Here is a 19,665-nt window from a genome sequence, read left to right on the forward strand (position 1 = left end):
ATAATCACAATAAAAAGTGGTGGGAAAAAAGCCAAACCAATGAATATTTGAATGCCATATTCCTTCTAGCTAAAGATACAAACTGCAAACCAAATGTTCAACTCCAATGAATAAAGTTGTGATTATTTTTATCATAGAGACATGCATTAGTAGTTCTGAAATTGACTATAGATTTTATGACTAACAAATGAATAAATACATTTTGAACAATGAGAACCAGGTTTCTCACTATTTGAGAAGGGATTTAAACATATGAGAAAGGAGAATGTAAGAATAAACCCTGTGGAGTTCTATTCAAATTGGTGGTATCAGTTATGAATTCATGGTTTTTAACATACAGAGATAAATAGAGCTGTCAGGGAAATAGCAATGAACAAAGTGAATCCCTGCCTTCATCAGTTGATAATTTTAAAAGTAGGAGATAAGAACATAGACATTTCCAGTCATTACAGAGACAACCTTTCCTTAGGATGGTAAAAATGATTCATAAAATGACATGATGTAACACCAAAGGGTGAAATGTTGTCTTACGACTTTCAAGTAGAACACAGTGTGACTTTAAGTTAGAAGAAATTTCAGAAAACACCGTTCCATGCTCTTCATATAAAATGTCCATCTTTATCACTGCAACATTGGTTTCCAGCGGCAAAGGCAGTGGGGGCTGATGAGGCAATGGCAGCCGTCGAAGGCATCCGTGGAGCCCAAAAGAGAAACTCACCTGTGAGACCTAGAACTACCGGCAGTTTGCTCATAGGGAGTTCCCAGGCAGCAGAGTCCTTAGCATTCCAGAGCTGTGAAAGAGACTGGAGTAGAGAGCAAGAAAAGGGGATATGCTATGGAGGAGATGAAAAATCTGTTAATATGCATGCAAAAAGTCTCTATGAGCCAAAGGATACCCAGTAGTAATTGAGTGAAAAGTTTAGAGTTTCTATCCCTTTCAATAGCAGGTAGAAGGGAAAACTATGTGTGTGTATGTATATGGCACACAAATCCAAACACATCCACACATAAAAACACTGAGAATGATCTTAAAACCCATGGTATTAAGAAATATGACTGAATAAGGTACCCCTAATTTACATACTACAACTTTAATGCCATTGACTATCGATTTATTTCAAATTAAGTAGATTTCTTTTTTTAAGTGAAGTAAGATATTCAAAATTAAGAGGTGCTAATGATGTCCAATACATTTTCATTTGCTTCTCTGCTTCTCCTTATACTACCAAAGTTAATTAGAAGATATACTGTGTCCCAGGTGGGCTATGCTGAATTCCTTGTACAGTCAGCCCTCCCTATCTGTGAGTTCTACATCCATGGGTTCAACTAACCACAAATCAAAAATAGTAGGAAAAAATACTATACAGATGGTTGCATATGTATTGAACACACACAGACTTTTTTCTTGTCATTGTTTCCTAAAAAATGCAACATAAACTATTTTCATAGTATTTAAATTGTATCCGGAATTTTAAGTAATGTAGAGATGTTTTAAAGTATGTGGGAGGGTGTGCGTAGGTCATAGCAAATACTACACCATTTTATAAAAAGGAATTGAGCTTCAGTGGATTTTGGTATCTTCAAAGGGTCCTAGAACAAATCTACCATGGTTCTGAAGGACGATTGTATTCATTTTTGCACTTTATCCTCCCAATATTCCTTTCTCCGCATTTTGCTGATGAGAAAACAAGGATAGGAAGATTAAATACTTTGCCCAGATACAATCAGCCGACAAACATCAAAGCATGGACTCAATTCAGATATAGTAGGACTCAAAGTCTTCTACTTTTAAGCACTACCACAATGCTGCTTTCTGATGAAGACTAAAATTAGCTAATAGTTTGAATTAAAAATGTATTTATGGCTGGGCGCGGTGGCTCACGCCTGTAATCCCAGCATTTTGGGAGGCCGAGGCAGGTGGATCACGAGGTCAAGAGATCGAGACCATCCTGGTCAACATGGTGAAACCCCGTCTCTACTAAAAAAAATACAAAAAATTAGCTGGGCATGGTGGCGCGTGCCTGTAATCCCAGCTACGCAGGAGGCTGAGGCAGGAGAATTGCCTGAACCCAGGAGGCAGAGGTTGCGGTGAGCCAAGATCGCGCCATTGCACTCCAGCCTGGGTAACAAAAGCGAAACTCCGTCTAAAAAAAAAAAAAGTATTGATACTGAACATTTAATTTGAAAAGAAATATTTCCTTTATATAAAGCTCTTGGGTATATTACTTGTTCTATATTCATGCAAATGTGTTTACTTTTGACAATGTGACATTTAAAACCTTTAGTTCAATGGTAGTCAGGCATAGAATATATCTTTATAAGTTACATAGTGACTTAGTTCTATTAACTTCTGTTTCCATTATATTAAAAACCCATAATTATAAAAAGGGTGACAAGAAATAGATTAAACCTTGAAGGGTCCTGATTGGGTGAGAACATGAAGAAGCCCTCTAGAGTGCTATTTACATAGGTATACACATGTGTAGAAATTAAATGAACTATGCAATTAGGATTTTGTGTGTGGCACTGTATACACTGTATGTCTCAATTTATTTATTCATTTATTTATTTTTATTTTTATTTTTATTTTCATTTGAGTTGGAGTTCCGCTCTTGTTGCCTAAGCTGCAACCTCTGCCTCCTGGGTTCAAGTAATTCTCCTGTCTCAGCCTCCTAAGCAACTGGGATTACAGGCACGTGCCACCATGCCCAGCTAATTTTTGTATTTTTAGTAGAGATGGGGTTTTGCTGTGTTGATCAGACTGGTCTCGAACTCCTGACCTCAGGTGATCCACCCACCTTGGCCTCCCAAAGTGCTGGGATTACAGGCATGAGCCACTGTGCCTGGCTGCCTCAATTTGAAACAGAAAGAAAGGAAAGGAAGAAGGGATGGAGGGAAGCAGGGAAGGGAGGAAGAGAAGGAGGGAGGCAGGGAACAAGGGAAAGGAGGGAAGGAAGAAGGAGAAAGAAGGAAAAAGAAAGAAAAGGAAGGGAGGGAGGGAGGGAAAGAAAAGAAATAGATGAATAGAGTATGTTATCTGGTTGCTAGTTTGGGAACTAAATCAGGTGTTCAGTTTGGACATGTTAAAAGTGTAGGCATAGAGAAGACAGTTGAATATATAAGTAGGGATTTCATCTAGAATGGAGATAAAAATTTGAAAATCATCTTTGCATAAATGGTGTGTAAAACCACAATACTACCTGAGATTCTTGGAAAGAAAGTGAAATAATATTCTAAATCCCAGAATTTGCTAAAGTTTGTGAAAATAGGAGCAAAGTTTTACCGAAAGTGTCAAAAACAAGATGAGAAAAGAATGAAATGGTATAATATAAATAGATGCCAGAGACAGATAATTATTTAACTTATATTTTTTATTATTTTATTTCACAGAGATGAATCTTTAAACTCTACATCCTGGCACAATTATCTGAAGGAGAAAAAGAATTATCCAACCTGTGAAGATACAGTAAATAATTATTTAAACGCTTGGGGGATATTAAAAAACTATTCAAGGTGATCATGAGATTACTCTCAGTTAACCAGGAATAATGACAAGGAGGAAGGCAATATATTGATGGACATATGACAAGTGGAAAGGACAAAAAAAACTTGAAGCTGGGCATGGTGGCGTGTACTTGCAATCCAAGCTACTTAGGAGGCTGAGGTAGGAGGATTGCTTGAACCCAGTAGTTTGAGGCCAGCCTGGGAAAAAAAATAAAAGACTGTCTTGGCATTAAACTATGAGAAATTCATAAAGCACTTAGGACCCTGTAGATCCATACTGATATTCAGGGAATACTTGTTGTGTTGAATTATTTCTGAACATCTCCCTAGTATTCTATTTTTGTTTTTCAATTCTGAATACATTTTTTTTTTTTTTTTTTTTGGTGTACTCACCCTGCAAGTATGTTATCTCAGAGCTTAGAAGTCCTTCTGAGGTTCCATGGTCCTTAACTCTGAGAGACAGAAACACAAACTCCAACAGAGGACTTTGTAGGAGTTAAGTCTAACATTGATTCTAAACTTAGTTTCTCTAACTCCAATTTCAATGATCATACCAAGAACTTATTATTGAATACCATTATTTTTTATGTACCTACTATAATCATATTTGCCTTCATTACCTATTCCTTTATAAAGTACCAGTCCTTTAAAAGATTGTCTTCTGGGCTTTGCCTAGACTTGCTCAAGTATATATTTATTCGTTATTAAGCTTGGTGTGTGTTTAGGTAGTCCTCTGTTTAGTATCCTGCACACAGTATTCTGCTTGACATTAGCTGTTGAGCAATCATTTAATGAATAGATACATAAGGAAATAAGGAATGAAAACAATAATAATTGCCACAGGACTGTATTTTATGGGACTGACATTATAAGAAGCTACTCATATTGCCAAAGAAATCCTTAACATATTTCCTGCTACAATTGTATGTGAAAGAACACTACCGGCTCTTTCAATCTACCAAAAACAAAGAAGAGAATAGTTGCCATCCCTGCTCCTTCGGTAAACATAAAACATCACCTCTATGGGAGGAAGGATTAAGAGTCAACTTCCCTTTGAAACATAACAGATGCAAGAAATCATAAAAGTATTGTTGAATATCCTGTTCTCATTCTCTTGCTAGTTTTTTTTTTAAATTTCAATATGGTAAGTTGATATACCAAATTCTTGCTGCATGTAAATTTGAAAGACAAAGTAAAAATATCTAAAAACTTAATGAAAAGAACATACCACAATACATTTCATCAACAAAAATGAATCCATCCCCAAGATAACTTTATAAAGTTGGTTAGGAGATTCTTGCATGATACCACTACACCAGTGGTGCTGCCAAAGTTGATTAAGGAAAAAAATAAAACTCACCTAAGCCCACAACACAATCAGCACTAATCATTAAGCAAGCTTGCCCTTTGGTCCTCTTCCTTGTAGCTGGTCACTGCTTACTACACCCTGGTATAATGTAGGCCTTGTCACAAGACTCATTGTTCCTTTTCTGTTCCATAGATAAAATCTAAGACATTGTGAGATGATAAGCTTTGCTTTTGAGTTTACTCTTTAGCTTCCACACACTAACAAAACTACTGATGCTGGCTAGTCTGAAGGACCTAGCGAGAAGCTGACTCATGGAGAACTGCAGTTTCTACATCCTAATGATTACATCCCCCTTACCCTGACCAATCAATAATCCAAATTTTTTAGCTTTTCATCCTCCACAATCACCTTAAAGGACACTTTCATGAAACAAATTTGGGGCTTGAGATTTCCACTCATTTCCTAGTTCAGAGGCCTTGTGATTAATAAACTCATCCTCTGCTGCAAATCCTGCTGCCTCAGTGTATTTGTACATTGCTGCATGTTGAGCATATAAACCTGGCAGCACCGCAACAAAAACACTGAAATTAAAAGCCAACTATGGAGAGTGATATATATAATCTTGTGTTTGTAATTGAATACACACTGGATACCCAGCAGATTATACCTAGCTCTGGTAAACAAAATATAGTCTTTCATTTAAAAATATATTGAATATATATTGATCCTCTAATATGTCTTGTAAGTGCCGAATAGACTTCATAGGAGATACTGGTCTCAATATATTAATAATGTGGATAGATTTTATGTTATCTTCTAAAATGAAGATCTCCATTTACTGGAGGTGATCATTACTAATGGGGTGCAAATTCAGTTTAGCATCTTTATTGGCAACTTGAAGTGATGAGTTAGGGTACTGATTTGCCAAATTTTTTATTGAACTACAGCTGTCAGAGATAACAAATAATCTTGAAGTCAAGATTAACAGGGCAGAGTCAGTAGTTTGGAAGGCCAAAGTGGGAGGATCACTCGAGCCCATGATTTCAAGGCCAGTCTGGGCAACATGTGAGACCCCATCTCTACTACTACTGCTAATAATAATAAAATTAGCCAGGCATGATAGTGCACAGCTGTAGCCCTAGTTAATCTTAAGAGGCTGAGATGGTAGTATTGCTTGAGCCTGGAAAATCAAGGCTGCAGTGAGCTAAGATCATGTCACTGCACTCCAGCCTGGGTAACAGAGCAAGACCCTGTCTCAAGAAAAAAAAAAAAAAAAAGCAGAGGAAAAGACTTTGGTCACTGAGTTAGGGTGATAAGGTAGATTAAAAATAAATTAATTTCAGTTTTGTTTGGTGTAAAAAAGTAGATACCAGCCCAGTTCTGCCTCCTATGAAGCCATATGAATAAATAAAAAGCTCAAGAGAATAACGATCTACATTTGCTTCCATTATGTGAATTCATACATCATATAATATAATCACCTAACTCTCTGAGTCATAGTTTTCTAAGTGAGAAGATAAAAATTTCTGCCCCATTACTTCAGAATCTTACAATGCCACAACTTTATATTTCTGAATACTTTGTGATGGTAAACATCATGCAAACATTAGACATCATTATTATTCTGCTTAGACTACATGAAGATATTATTTTCTAATGTATGATTATATATGGGAGTCTTTAATGAAATATGGCTTAAGGGAAAATGCTTGAAAACCATGACTTATTACAAATTCTTGAAACAAGGGAAAAGATTAGGTTTGTAGGAATATGAGAGCCATCTGCAAATATCATTAAATTGTATTCCTTGTCTACTAATTATGAATGTCTTATCTCCACAAATTCAATACATCATGTACACTGCTACCAAATTATTCTCCCTGGGTCATACTTATTATGTGTTTTTCTTCTGCTTAAAAATCCTTCAAAACATTATCTTTCCTATAGAATAAAGCATTTAACTGGAAATACGATCTTTCACAAATTGGCAATAAACTCTATTCCCAGCCTTTTCCCCTTCCCAGTAGTTCCCAATGCAAAAATTTGGGAGTCTGTAAGTCCTGTCTCACACTTCTATAAAGAAATAGCTGAGACTGGGTAATTTACCAAGAAAAGAGGTTTAATTGACTCAAAGCTCCTCACGGTTGGAAAGGGCTCAGAAAACTTAGAATCATGGCAGAATAGGAAGCAAGGATCTTCTTCACAAGGTGGCAGGAGAGAGTGTGAGCATGCAGGAAAAACCACCATTTATTAAATCATCAGATCTCATGAATAATTCACTCACTATCATGGAAACAGCATGGGGGAAGCCACCCCATAATCCAATCACTTCCCTTTCTCAACACATGGGAATTACAGGTTCCTCCCTCCACACAATGGGATTACAATTCTAGATGAGATTTGGTAGCAGCACAGAACAAAACCATATCAGAATCCCTACCAGATGGCATAGTAAGAGTAAGTGGTTTCTTCTTGCTGTAGTACTCCAGGCTTTTCTGCTTTATCTCTGAAAGGAGTGATAGGATATTTTCTTTTCCTCTTGATGTCACCAATATCTAGAACATAGCTTGCTTTAATACATACCTGCTGAATCCAAGATCTGTGATAGATAGCCAATAAATGTGAATTTTAATATTATTCTTCACAGTGTATAATTTCAAAATGTCTTCTTTGAGGTATTTATGAAGGAGCTCAAGTTTGCTAAGTTGATAAGGTGCAGAAATGTATCACAGAGAGGTGAAATAACACATATGAGGGGTAGAAGCAAACCCTTTGGTGGGTTTTGGAAACTAGACAGTTCTGTGCATGTCTGGGAAAGAGAAATAAGCTCACAGCAAAGCAGTTGGAGAGAAATTCTAAACACTAGGCAAAGATCAATTCAAAGAGATTTAGTTTTCTTTGAGTTGAATCTTAATAAGGGAAGAAAGTCACGTGGTATCATTGTATTTGCAAAAGATTAGTCCAGCAGCAATGAAGAAAACTGAATGAAGAGAGAAAGGCTAGAAGCTCAAACAATGATGTCATATTTTAGCTGGTCAAAGCCAAACATGAGGGAGTGCTATAGCTATGACAGAACTATCAGAAAGGCTGGATGATGGTTAATAAGAGAAATGTCAGCTAGGTAGGATTCATAGCACTTAGCGATCATTCTGATTCACATTGCCTGGGTGCCTATAAGGTGACATTGTAAGATATCCCATCAGTTTGTCTACCACTAAAAAAAAATGACAAACTATGAGATGCTATTGAGTATAAAGCATATTCTGATTTTAGAGACAGTAAAATACAAAACAGTCTAGAACTAACGAACTGCAGCAAAGTTTTAGGACTTCAACCAGGACTATGGCAATAGAGAGTACCTACCATGGTGCATAAATCCCAGTATTAGCAATTTTTTTTTAGGTTAAAGACCTCTTTCCACATGAAAATAGCTTAGTAAATCTATTACCAAACATTGTATCTTATGGATAGTTTATTTACAGATTGGGAAGCTTCAAATGAAAGTAATGGGTAGTAATTTGTGATTCAAAAGAATGAGGGAATCCTAGGTAAGAGCACCATAGTGTTAGGGTTAAGAGCACCACAAGTATACACAGATAAACAAATAAGACACAATTGTTGGGTCATGACCAGAAAGAGAGGCAAAAGCATGTCAAACCAAACTCTTCCTTCTCTTTTTCTCATTTGTTCTCTCTCTCTCTCTCTCTCTCTCTCCCCCCTATGTCTCTCTCTCTCTCTCTCTCTCTCTCTCTCTCCCCCTCCCTCTCTCTCTCTCTCATGTTTCTCTCTCTCTTTCTCCCTCTCTCTCTCTCTCATATCTCTCTCTCTCTCTCTCTCATTTTTTTCTCTATCTGCTCAAGGCAAAACAACTCTCCTAGATACCTTACTTGCTTTTCAACTTCACTCAAATAGCTGGCAGTCATGTTAAAAAAAAAAAAAAGAAGAAGAAGAAGAAGGCTAAAACAAAAACTATGGACACATGAAGCAAATTCCCACTCTCAAAATATTTTTTTCCTAGAGTTTTTGCACTTCTTTTGGTTTGCTTGTTTTTCAAGAGTGTAAACCCTCATACTGTAATTTTTTATGTCAAAGCACTGTAGATTTGTAAAATGAATTTTTTACAATCATGTCCATGGAGCATTCATAAAAGAGTATAGATCTTGATTTAGTCCAAGTGAGTTGTACAACTTCAGTATCCCGATTGAGGGAAACTTAACTCATGGAACCAACTGTGTTAAATGTATCGGTGTGTATCCCATGTTAAAGGTTTAGGAATTGGCAATCTTCTCTAGAAGAAGCTATAAAAGATGATGGGGGTTGGAAGTCTCTAGGCATTGCACAGAATTAAATTATGTTAATAATAAGAAACACAGACATGCTTCACAACTCCTCTGTGTCTCAGTTTCTTCACACGTAAACAGGGTTAGGGCTTCAAAATTAGTATAATAATCACGGGCTGTTCTGATCATGTGCTAAGGTGAACACAACTGATTTCAAGCAATATTATCCAGACCAACCTTCAAAGTAATAATCGTCACTGGACAATATGATGAAGAGAGAGTTGTTTATATACAACCTTTCAAACCAATAATCTCTGTGCCATTTTTTCAGCTGTGTATAAAAACCTTTCTCTTTCGTATTTGACTACTAGGGCTTTTGTGTTGTAAGAGACCAAATACAATTTTTTTTTACTATTGTAACCTAATATTCTCAATAAAGAATCCAAAAATACTCAGAGTAACATTTTAGACATGTGTTCTTTCCCAGGTTTATTTGCATTTTTCTTCTTCCTTCCTTCCTCCTTTTTTAATGTCACTAAACATAAATTGAACCCATGCTATAAGGCAGGCATTGTGATATGTACTGCAGACATGAAGATAAATGAGATAGGCATATTAATAGCTCCTGCTCTTAGGCTGTTCTTGTCTTATAAAAGAAATGGACATATTGTCAGCTAATAATAACAAAATGTGACATAGTGAAAGGAACAGGGAAGAGAGAATTCTTAGAAATATACAAAGGGGCAACTAACTTTGTCTGCGAGTCCCAAGAGAATGACAAGAACTCACACACACAAAAAAATCACATTTAATATTGACAATGTGAGGCAGTTTATTTACGAGGAAACGAAAGATCTATGTGTATCTTAGAGAGTGAAGGTAACATTACCATAGGAGAGAAAGTCATGAGCAAATATTTGAAGAATAACAAGCATTTTGTTACGGTCAGACCCTAGATTATGAGAATAGATATCAAACTTAAAAGATTGTAAGTGGACTTGCATGGCATGCTGAGTAATTTTTGTATATCTTGTAGAGAGTAGAAACAAGTCAAAGTCATTTACATACTGTATTTTTATAAGCACACCAGGAAGTAGAATGGGAGATGAGCAGATCTGAAGAAACTGACGGGAGGCTATTGCACAAGTTTAGGTAAGAGGCAGTAGTCAATGGGAAAGGAGGCAAGCTGCTATTTGAGAAATATCCTTACAAGAGAAAAATGTGTTGTGACCTGAGGATGAGGGAGAAAGAAAAAAGACAGAGCAAAGATGACTCCGAATTCTAACTTGGGAGAATAGGTGGAATGGGATGCCATCAGCTATAACTTGGAATCTGGAGCAGAAACCGTTCTGGGACAGAAAATCGGCGACTTTAATTTTAGATACCCTAGGTTTTAACTGTCTGCAGAATATTCAGTAGTTAATTAAACAAAAGACTCTGGGTCTCAAAAGAAATGGCGCAACAGGAAATTTTGGGCTTTACATTAAAACCACAGAAGTAGATACAGTGAGCCTGCAGAGAGGAGAAGGGAAGATGTTGAAATGATAAGAAACTATAAGTTTATCTTTTTCTAAATGGAAAAGAATGCAAGATTTTTTGTAAAAAGTCAGACCACACAAAAGTCATCATTTAAACATCTTCCTTTCCATCTCACCCAGATATGATTCCATTCTTCATAAACAATGATGACTCAACATCCATATTTAATTAATTTTTTTGTCTGATTGTGGAAGAAGGGACCCCATACTAACAAGAAATTTGAGGTTCTAGAAAGTGGAACGAAAAGTAAATTAAAGATAAACTCCTGTTTCAAGTGCCCCAGAGGTCTGAATTTTATAAAATAGGAAACTATTTCCCCAGCCCACAAATAATACAGGATTATTAATAATAAGTTCTGAGGGGCAGTCAAAAACAGGAAGAGATCATTTCTCCAAATGCACATGAAAAAAAGGAAAAGAATAGCACATAGCTTCCTAGATATAAATGTGAATTCAGGCACTAGTAAGCTGTATTAATTTTTGCCAAACTTGTGGGAAAATATTAGGCAGAAAAATCTTATTTTTCAAGAGTTGTTGTAACTGCTTTTACCTCTGAGGCAAACTTGTCTGATAGCAGTCATGCCCTGCAAGGTCCTAGATGATGAAACCCCACCTAAATCTTCAAACTTACCTCCTATCACCCTTCCTTGGTCACCCTCCTGTAGCCTAGTTTGTCCTCTTTATGTTGCTCTAATATGACAATTTCTTTACTGTTTTAGACATGTTATTACCACTACCAGAAATACCTTTCCCCAAATATGTACATGATAGCCTGATCAAATGTTAATAATCTCCTCAGACTTTCCTTGATACATTCTCTCTCTCACAGGCACATACACACACACACACACACACACTCCTCTCACACTCTTACCCCTTACCCTTCTGTCGCTATTGTTGCAAAATTATATTATAAAATGTGTGTTTGTTGTGTTTCTTGCCCACAAAACTGTAAATAGCAAGAGCATGAGGATAGCATCTTTGTCTTAATTCACTGTTGTATCCCCAGCACCTTGGCTCATAGCACAAGCTCACTGAGAATTTTTTTAAAGAATGAATGAAGAAATAAAAGATAATTTATTACATTTTAAACCTCAAATCTCCCTCCATGGCTTTATATGCACTATGGAAGAAAAGATTTACATGAGTACAAAAATTAAACAAGACAGTTCTCTTCTCATTTTGCCTCTAATTGTGGAATTTAGATAAGTTCAACAATGAGCCCCAGCCTCAGTGAAGACAGTCTTGGATCTAGGACTTGTGCATATACTCCCATGAAAAAATAATTAAAATGCAAACTCACTGAAAAGTGAAATGGAATCCTCATTTGTTTTTTGTTACTGTGTATTTTCTCAATCAATAAATCCTAAAACTACTATGTTGTATATAGGTTGGTGAATATTTTTAATATTAAAGAAATATCTTTACACTCAAAATGGTGATGATCAGCTAATGATTAATATTTTTAGAATCTATACAATGAAGCCATACTGATATACACTCAGTTGCTAAATTACTGCTCAGCTAACTCACCCTTTCACATGATTTGGTTTTTTTGTTTGTATTGTTTCAACATAAATATAGTAAAAAATGCTATGCTGACCAATTTTTAGGTTAGTTGTTTGTTTTCAATAAGAGTAGTCATGACGTCCATATATAAATGAATTAATTTAAATGCATCTCAGTTTTTATTATTGATGCATCAGTCCAATATTAATTCTGGTTCTCCAAGTAGATTAATATATATTACAGCCTCATATTTTCTTGAGACCACTAAACATGTGTAGTGGGAAAAATAATGAAAATTACCATCTACTGACAACCTATTTTATAACAATCAAATAATAGAACATCTCCCACATTTTTTATTTGTACAGTGTAAGCATTCTCAGCTTAAAAAAAATTAAAACTCAGAAAAGTTATCTAACTTGTCCAAGTCTTCCCAAACCGGTACATTCCCAAGTTGATATCTTAAGAGTTTTAACTTAAGAAGGCTTACCTCTTTATATAATTGTCATGATTTGTCAGGAGAGAAAACTGAGGCACAAATTAGAGAAATTACTTACCTGAAATGACAAGAAGAGTTAGTATTAAAACTAACCGACATTTGCTGTTCTCCTGAGGATTTCTACTCTCTATGCATATGTGTTCAAACATGTCACACTCACCTTCCTCATATGGGGCATAAACTTTGAATAGTTTTTCTGATAGTCTTCCAGTGTGAATGCTATAGCACACATATATAAGATAACATATACAAGATAACTGTATTAAATACGCATCCCATGTCACAGGAAGAGTCAAAGGCAACAAGAATTTATAGAATTTAGCTTCATCTGAATACCATTCTAAAAACTCAGAGCTAAGCAGCCACATCACAAAGCATTCTCCCACCATCCTCAGAGATTTCAGAAAAGAAAAGAAGAAAGTTAACATTTGTAGAGCAGGAGATTTTTTACTTCAGTATATATTTTTTTCCTTTAGGGTGGTCCAGCAAGGGGCAGAATGATTGTCTATGGCTTGAATATTCTTAAAGAGTCTCCTGGACAATTCTATATGTTACCACATTAGTCTGCCCCATGTTTGTACTCAAAATAAAATTTTCCAAAAGCAACCTGACAAAGAAGAGATTAGAAAAAAAATAAAACTCTTCCTAGTCCCAGGATGTGCAAAGTCATACCTTTTTACCTCACACGGACTCAGGAAAGATTTCAGAACCATCAGGTATTTCCCCACGCCCCCATCTCCCTAACCAAATAGGCAGCAACAACAGAAACAGGCAGGACGTACCTGCAGTCTTTGCTCCTATGGCATTACTACTGTAAACAGTAGGGGAACAGAAAGTTCTTGTACATTGGAATAAAAAAAGTTGCAATTACTATTGAGCCAATGTAATCAACTGTGGTTTTAAAATAGCTAGTAAATATTTTGGAAAGAATTCAATGTTAATTTTAATTTTATTTTTATTTTACATGGAGTTTTAAATAAAGAATCCCATATGCTATATACACACAGTTGCAGAAACAGAAAATGATCAACTCATGCTGACTTTCCAGAGGAGCTCAAGGAATTTTGCTTCAGTCATAAAGTTAACATAAATAGCATTTCCATAAATGATGGACACTAATACTAATACAAGAATCAAAGAAAGGATGATATTAATTGAAAACTTCATCAAATTTATTGTTTAAATAATCCTGGTGGTAACACGGTGGCTTAGAGATTAATATAAAATCTATTTTCTTCTAATTATATATTTAAGTTTAAGCACTATTTCATTTTCTCTCCCAGGAAGATAATTTATTAAAAGGCATATTTGCTTTCAATGGATAAAATTAAAGTAATTAACTGACTATTCAAATTTGTAAATAGTAAAATTCTCCTTTGGAGTATACATCAAAATTAATTTTATAGCCAATCTTATAGCCAAACACAATTCTCTCTACTAAACAAAGAGCCTTGGAGAAAAAAAGAGAAAATGATTTTTAAGGCCAAAAAAAAAAAATATTTTACTGAGAATGATAGTTTTCAGCTTCATCCACATCCCTGCAAAGGGCAAGAACGCATCCTTTTTTATGACTTCCTAGTATTCCATGGTGTATATGTGCCACATTTTCTTTTCTTTATCCAGTCTGTCCTTGTGGACATTTGAGTTGGTTCCAAGTCTTTGCTATTGTGAACAGGGCTGAAATAAACATATGTGTGCATGTTTCTTTAGAGTAGAATAATTTATAATCCTTTGGGTATATAACCAGTAATGGGATTGCTGGGTCAAATGGTATTTCTATTTCCAGATACTGGAGGAATTGCCACATTGTTTTCCACAATGGTTGAACTAATTTACACTCCCACCAACACTGTGAAATCATTTCTATTTATCCACATCAGAAAACAAAACACCACATGTTCTCACTCATAAGTAGGGAATTGAACAATGAGAACACATGGACACAGGGAGGGCAATATCACATACCAGGGCCTGTTGGGGGGACTAAGGGAGGGACAGCATTAGGAGAAACACCTAATATAGATGACAGGTTGATGGGTGTAGCAAACCACCATGGCACATGTATATCTATGTAACAAACCTACACATTCTGCACATGTATCCCAGAAGTTAAAGTATAATTAAAAAAAAAAAAAAGGGCCGGGCGCGGTGGCTCACGCCTGTAATCCCAGCACTTTGGGAGGCCGAGGCGGGTGGATCACGAGGTCAAGAGATCGAGACCACCCTGGTCAACATGGTGAAACCCCGTCTCTACTAAAAATACAAAAAATTAGCTGGGCATGGTGGCGGGTGCCTGTAATCCCAGCTACTCAGGAGGCTGAGGCAGGAGAATTGCCTGAACCCAGGAGGCAGAGGTTGCGGTGAGCCGAGATTGCGCCATTGCACTCCAGCCTGGGTAACAAGAGCGAAACTCCGTCTCAAAAAAAAAAAAAAAAAAAAAAATTACAGAGAGGCTGATGTATTTTAAAGAGTTTATTATAGTTTCTATTACTTTTTCTAATAACAAATACACTTGTATGGGTCATGTACAGTCCTTAAAATAAAATTAAATGTCATTTTAAAAGAAGCTGCATTTCATATTTTCAGACCTTAGCAGCATAATTTCTCTGTAAACAGTTCATTGAATGTTTTGATAAAGTATTTGTAGAGTAAAATGCATAATACAGTAATTATATAGAAAATATGTTATTTTTTAAAATGATAATTCACTCCACCTTAAAATTATAATGTCTGAAAACACTTTATTTAGTTAAATATAATCTTTTGCTGTGCAAAATATGCCTATCTTATTTTTTAAAGAAAGACAATTGCAATCAGGCAGTAAACAGGGATGGAGGGAGCAAAGGAAGACAAAGAGGATATAAAGAAAGAAAAAAAAATAAACACAGTCAGAAAATAGCCAATACTAGGCATTTCTTTTAATTGTAATGGAAACATGTTCTTAAATGAGTTGTCATAATGATATGAAACACATGAGTGATGACTGATAAAACCATCCCAACGAGATTCTTAAAACTATCAAATTTAGAATGCCACAGGAATTTTTTTTTAATTATAAAAGCCATCTTGAAGCAAAATTCAAGTTCCAAAATGTCTACTTTTTTTTTTTTTTAGTTTCACAATCTCTTCTCCACTGCTGGTGACATTTTCATAATGTGAGACAGCAAGTTGTTGAAAAATTTTATTTTCTTCAGAAAAAAACTCTAAACTGAAGGAACTGAATGATACCACCAGTCTGCTTCCGTGGTATTATCTGGGCTTTTTAAGTAAAGCATAATGTCCTCCAAGTTCATCCACACTGTAGTAAGTTTCAAGATTTTATTCCTTTTTAAGTTTACATAATATTCCATTGTATATAATACCACATCTGCTTATCCATTCATCCATCAATAGATGTTTGAGTTTTTTCCACTTTCTAGCTGTTGTAAATAGTGCAGCTATGAATATTTGTGTACAAATATATGTTCTAATTCCAGCTTTTATTACTTTTGAGTATATACCCACAGTGGGATTGCTGGATCATGTTACAAATTCATGTTTAAGTTTTGAAGAACTGTCATATTAAAAATATCAAAATTCCATTTTTAATTTTTTATTTCCCAAAGTGGATGCACCATTTTACATTCCTACCAGTAATGTGCAAGTACTTTAATTTTCCCACTTTCTTACCAACACTTGGTATTTTCTGGATTTTTGTTTGTTTCATCATTTTTCAATAATAGCTACCTTAAAAGGTATGAAGTGGTATCTCATTGTCATTTTGATTTGCATTTCCCTAATTATTAGTGTCATTGAGCCTCTTTCCATGTGCTTATTGCCCATCTGTATGTCTTCTTTGGAGAAATGTCTAATCCTGCCTATTTTTAAATTGGGTTGCTTAGGATTTTGTTGTAGATTTGTAAGAGTTCTTCATATATTCCAGATATTAATTCTTCATCAGATATGAGTTGCAAGTATTTTTTCTCATTCCATGGGGAAAAAATCTGTTTATAGTGTTCTTTGATAGACGACATGTTTAATTTTTATGAATTACAATTTATCTATTTTTTTGTTGCCTGTGCTTTTGGTGTCATCCAAAAATATACATATCACAGCCAAATCTAATGTCATGAAACTTTTCTCCTGTTTTCTTTGAAGTTTTCCCATTCTAGCTTTTATATTTAGTTTGTTTTATATGGTGTTACATTTTAAGTTAATTTTTATATAGGAATAAGGGTTCAATTTCATTCTTTCACATGTGAATATCCAGTTTTCCCAGTGTCATCTGTTGAAAGATTGTCCTTATTCCATTAAATGGTCTTGCCACACTTATTGGAAATCATTTGGTCATCTATGTGAGAGCTTATTCCTGAATTCTGTATTCCTTTCCTTTGGTCCATTTGTCTCTCCTGATGCCAGTACCACCTTGTTTTGATTATTGTAGCTTTGTAAATTTTGAAATCAGGAAATGTGATATCTCCAACTTTGTTCTTTTTGAAGACTGTTTTGACTATTCAGAATCCCTTGAGATTTTACATGAATTTTAGGATATATTTTTCTATTTTCTATTTCTGCCAAAAACATCATTGAGATTTTGAAAGGGATTGCACTGAATCTATAAATCACTTTGGGTATTACTGACATCTTAAAAATATTGTTTTCCTTGTTCAACACCCACCTATGAGTGAGAACATGTGGTGTTTGATTTTGTGTTCTTGTGTCAGTTTGCTCAGAATGATTTTTCCAGGTTCATCCATGTCCCTACGAAGGATGTGAACTCCTCGTTTTTAATGGCTGCATAATATTCCATGGTGTATATGTGCCACATTTTTCCTGTCCAGTCTATCATCGATGGGCATTTGGGCTGGTTCCAGGTCTTTGCTATTGTAAACTGTGCTGCAATGAACATTCGTGTGCATGTGTCCTTATAGTAGAATGATTTATAATCCTTTGGATATATGCCCAGTAATGGGATTGCTGGGTCAAATGGAATTTCTATTTCTAGGTCCTTGAGGAATCGCCACACTGTTTTCCACAGTGGTTAAACTAATTTACACTCCCACCAACAGTGTAAAAGTGTTCCTATTTCTCCACATCCTCTCCAGCATCTGTTTTCTCCAGATTTTTTAATGATCGCCATTCTAACTGGCGTGAGATGGTATCTCAATGTAGTTTTGATTTGCATTTCTCTAATGACCAATGATGATGAGCATTTTTTCGTATGTTTGTTGACCTCATGTATGTCTTCTTTTGTAAAGTATCTGTTCATATCCTTCGCCCATTTTTGAATGAGCTTGTTTGTTTTTTTCTTGTAAATCTTTTTTAGCTCATCGTAAATTCTGGATATCAGCCCTTTGTCAGACGGGTAGGCTGCAAAAATTTTTTCCCATTCTGTTGGTTGCCGATTCACTCCATGGACACAGGGAGGGGAGCACTATACACAGGGGTCTGTTGGGGGGGAGGGGGGACAGCGGGGGGGGTGGGGAGTTGGGGAGGGATAGCATGGGGAGAAATGCCAGATATAGGTGAAGGGGAGGGAGGCAGCAAATCATACTGCCACGTATGCACCTATGCAACAACCTTGCATGTTTTTCACATGTACCCCAAAACCTAAAATGCAATAAAAAAAAAAGAAATCTAAACTTGAAAAATAAGAAGTAATAAAATAGTTCAAACTTTAAAAAATATATATATATATAGTTTTCCAATCCATAAATACTGATATTGTGAAGCAACGCACTATGCACTGGTTACCGACTCGTCTGAGTCCAGTGAGACAGAAGACCCATACATGTAACAAATTACATGAAGCGGGCTTACTATTACTTACAAATAGGCAGGAAGGGACAACAGAAGCCTAGGATTCATTACAAGCCAGGCTCCAAAGCTCAGGAAAGCTGCATAGGGGAAGATGGAGTCTTGTCAGAACAAATCCATTTGTACCACAGCTGAGAGGCCCAGAAGAGCAGTCACCTTGGGTTTTACACTCTGAGGGTAACAGAATTTGCAAGACTAAAGCATTGAAAAGCATCCTGTTTCTAGGGGCGACTGAACAGAATGGCAAGTAAATGAAAAGACAATAACTGTCCTCATAATTCAAGGTAATGTAAAGCCATATTCATATGCCACTCAAAACCGTCTCAGTCGACACTGGTATTACATGCCCCCACTCTATGAAACACTGGCTTAAGTTTTATGGACCTCAAATTTTTGTCTGTCATCTATTATTTTAATACTGAAGGCACAGAAGAGACAAATACATTTAAGAGAAAGTAGAGTCTGAGTTAGCTTAGGACAAGTAGCCCTCTTTTACAGTAGAAATGCATAAGAAATCAGCATTACAGTTTTCTGTACTAGCTGTTTTCTCTCTTCACATATGATTTAAATGGATTAGAAGATTTTTTTTGTACCACATGTATAAGGGCACATGACCAGTTTAAACCCATTTACTCCCGGTTTTCCATTATCAGAATGCTAAGCATGTGGGAGTTATTTATATCCTACTGCTCCAGGTCATTGCCAAAGTCTGATTGCAAAATTCAAAAAATTGCAACCTGAGGCATAAATGGGTTAAATCTTTTCCACCCTTTAGTCACATTTTTTTTCTAGTGTCCTGCACTTCTTTTCTTGATATAACAGTTCAAATTTCAGTTCCCATAAAAAATTGGAATCAAGGTTCAATGTACACTTCATGTAAGAATTCAGTCTACATGGTGCTTTTTTGTTGTAAAACCAGTTAATATTCATATGAAAAGAATTATCTTAATGTATTTGTTCTATTGCCATGCAGAGGAAATAAGCCAGCTTTAATGTCTGTGCCCTGTGATGAAGGCACTGAATGTGGTCACTGCCCCACAGACTGCAGCCAGAATTTGTGTTGTAAGTAATGGGGATTAGGGAGGGACAGCATTAGGAGAAATACCTAATGTAGATGATGGGGTGATGGATGCAGCAAACCACCACCATGGCACGTGTATACCTATGTAACAAAACTGCACGATCTGCACATGTACCCCAGAACTTAAAGTATAATTTAACAAAAAAGAA

Source organism: Aotus nancymaae, unplaced genomic scaffold, assembly GCF_030222135.1.
Source record: "Aotus nancymaae isolate 86718 unplaced genomic scaffold, 86718_ANA_hifiasm-v0.15.2.pri h1tg000040l, whole genome shotgun sequence".
Lineage (NCBI taxonomy): Eukaryota > Metazoa > Chordata > Mammalia > Primates > Aotidae > Aotus > Aotus nancymaae.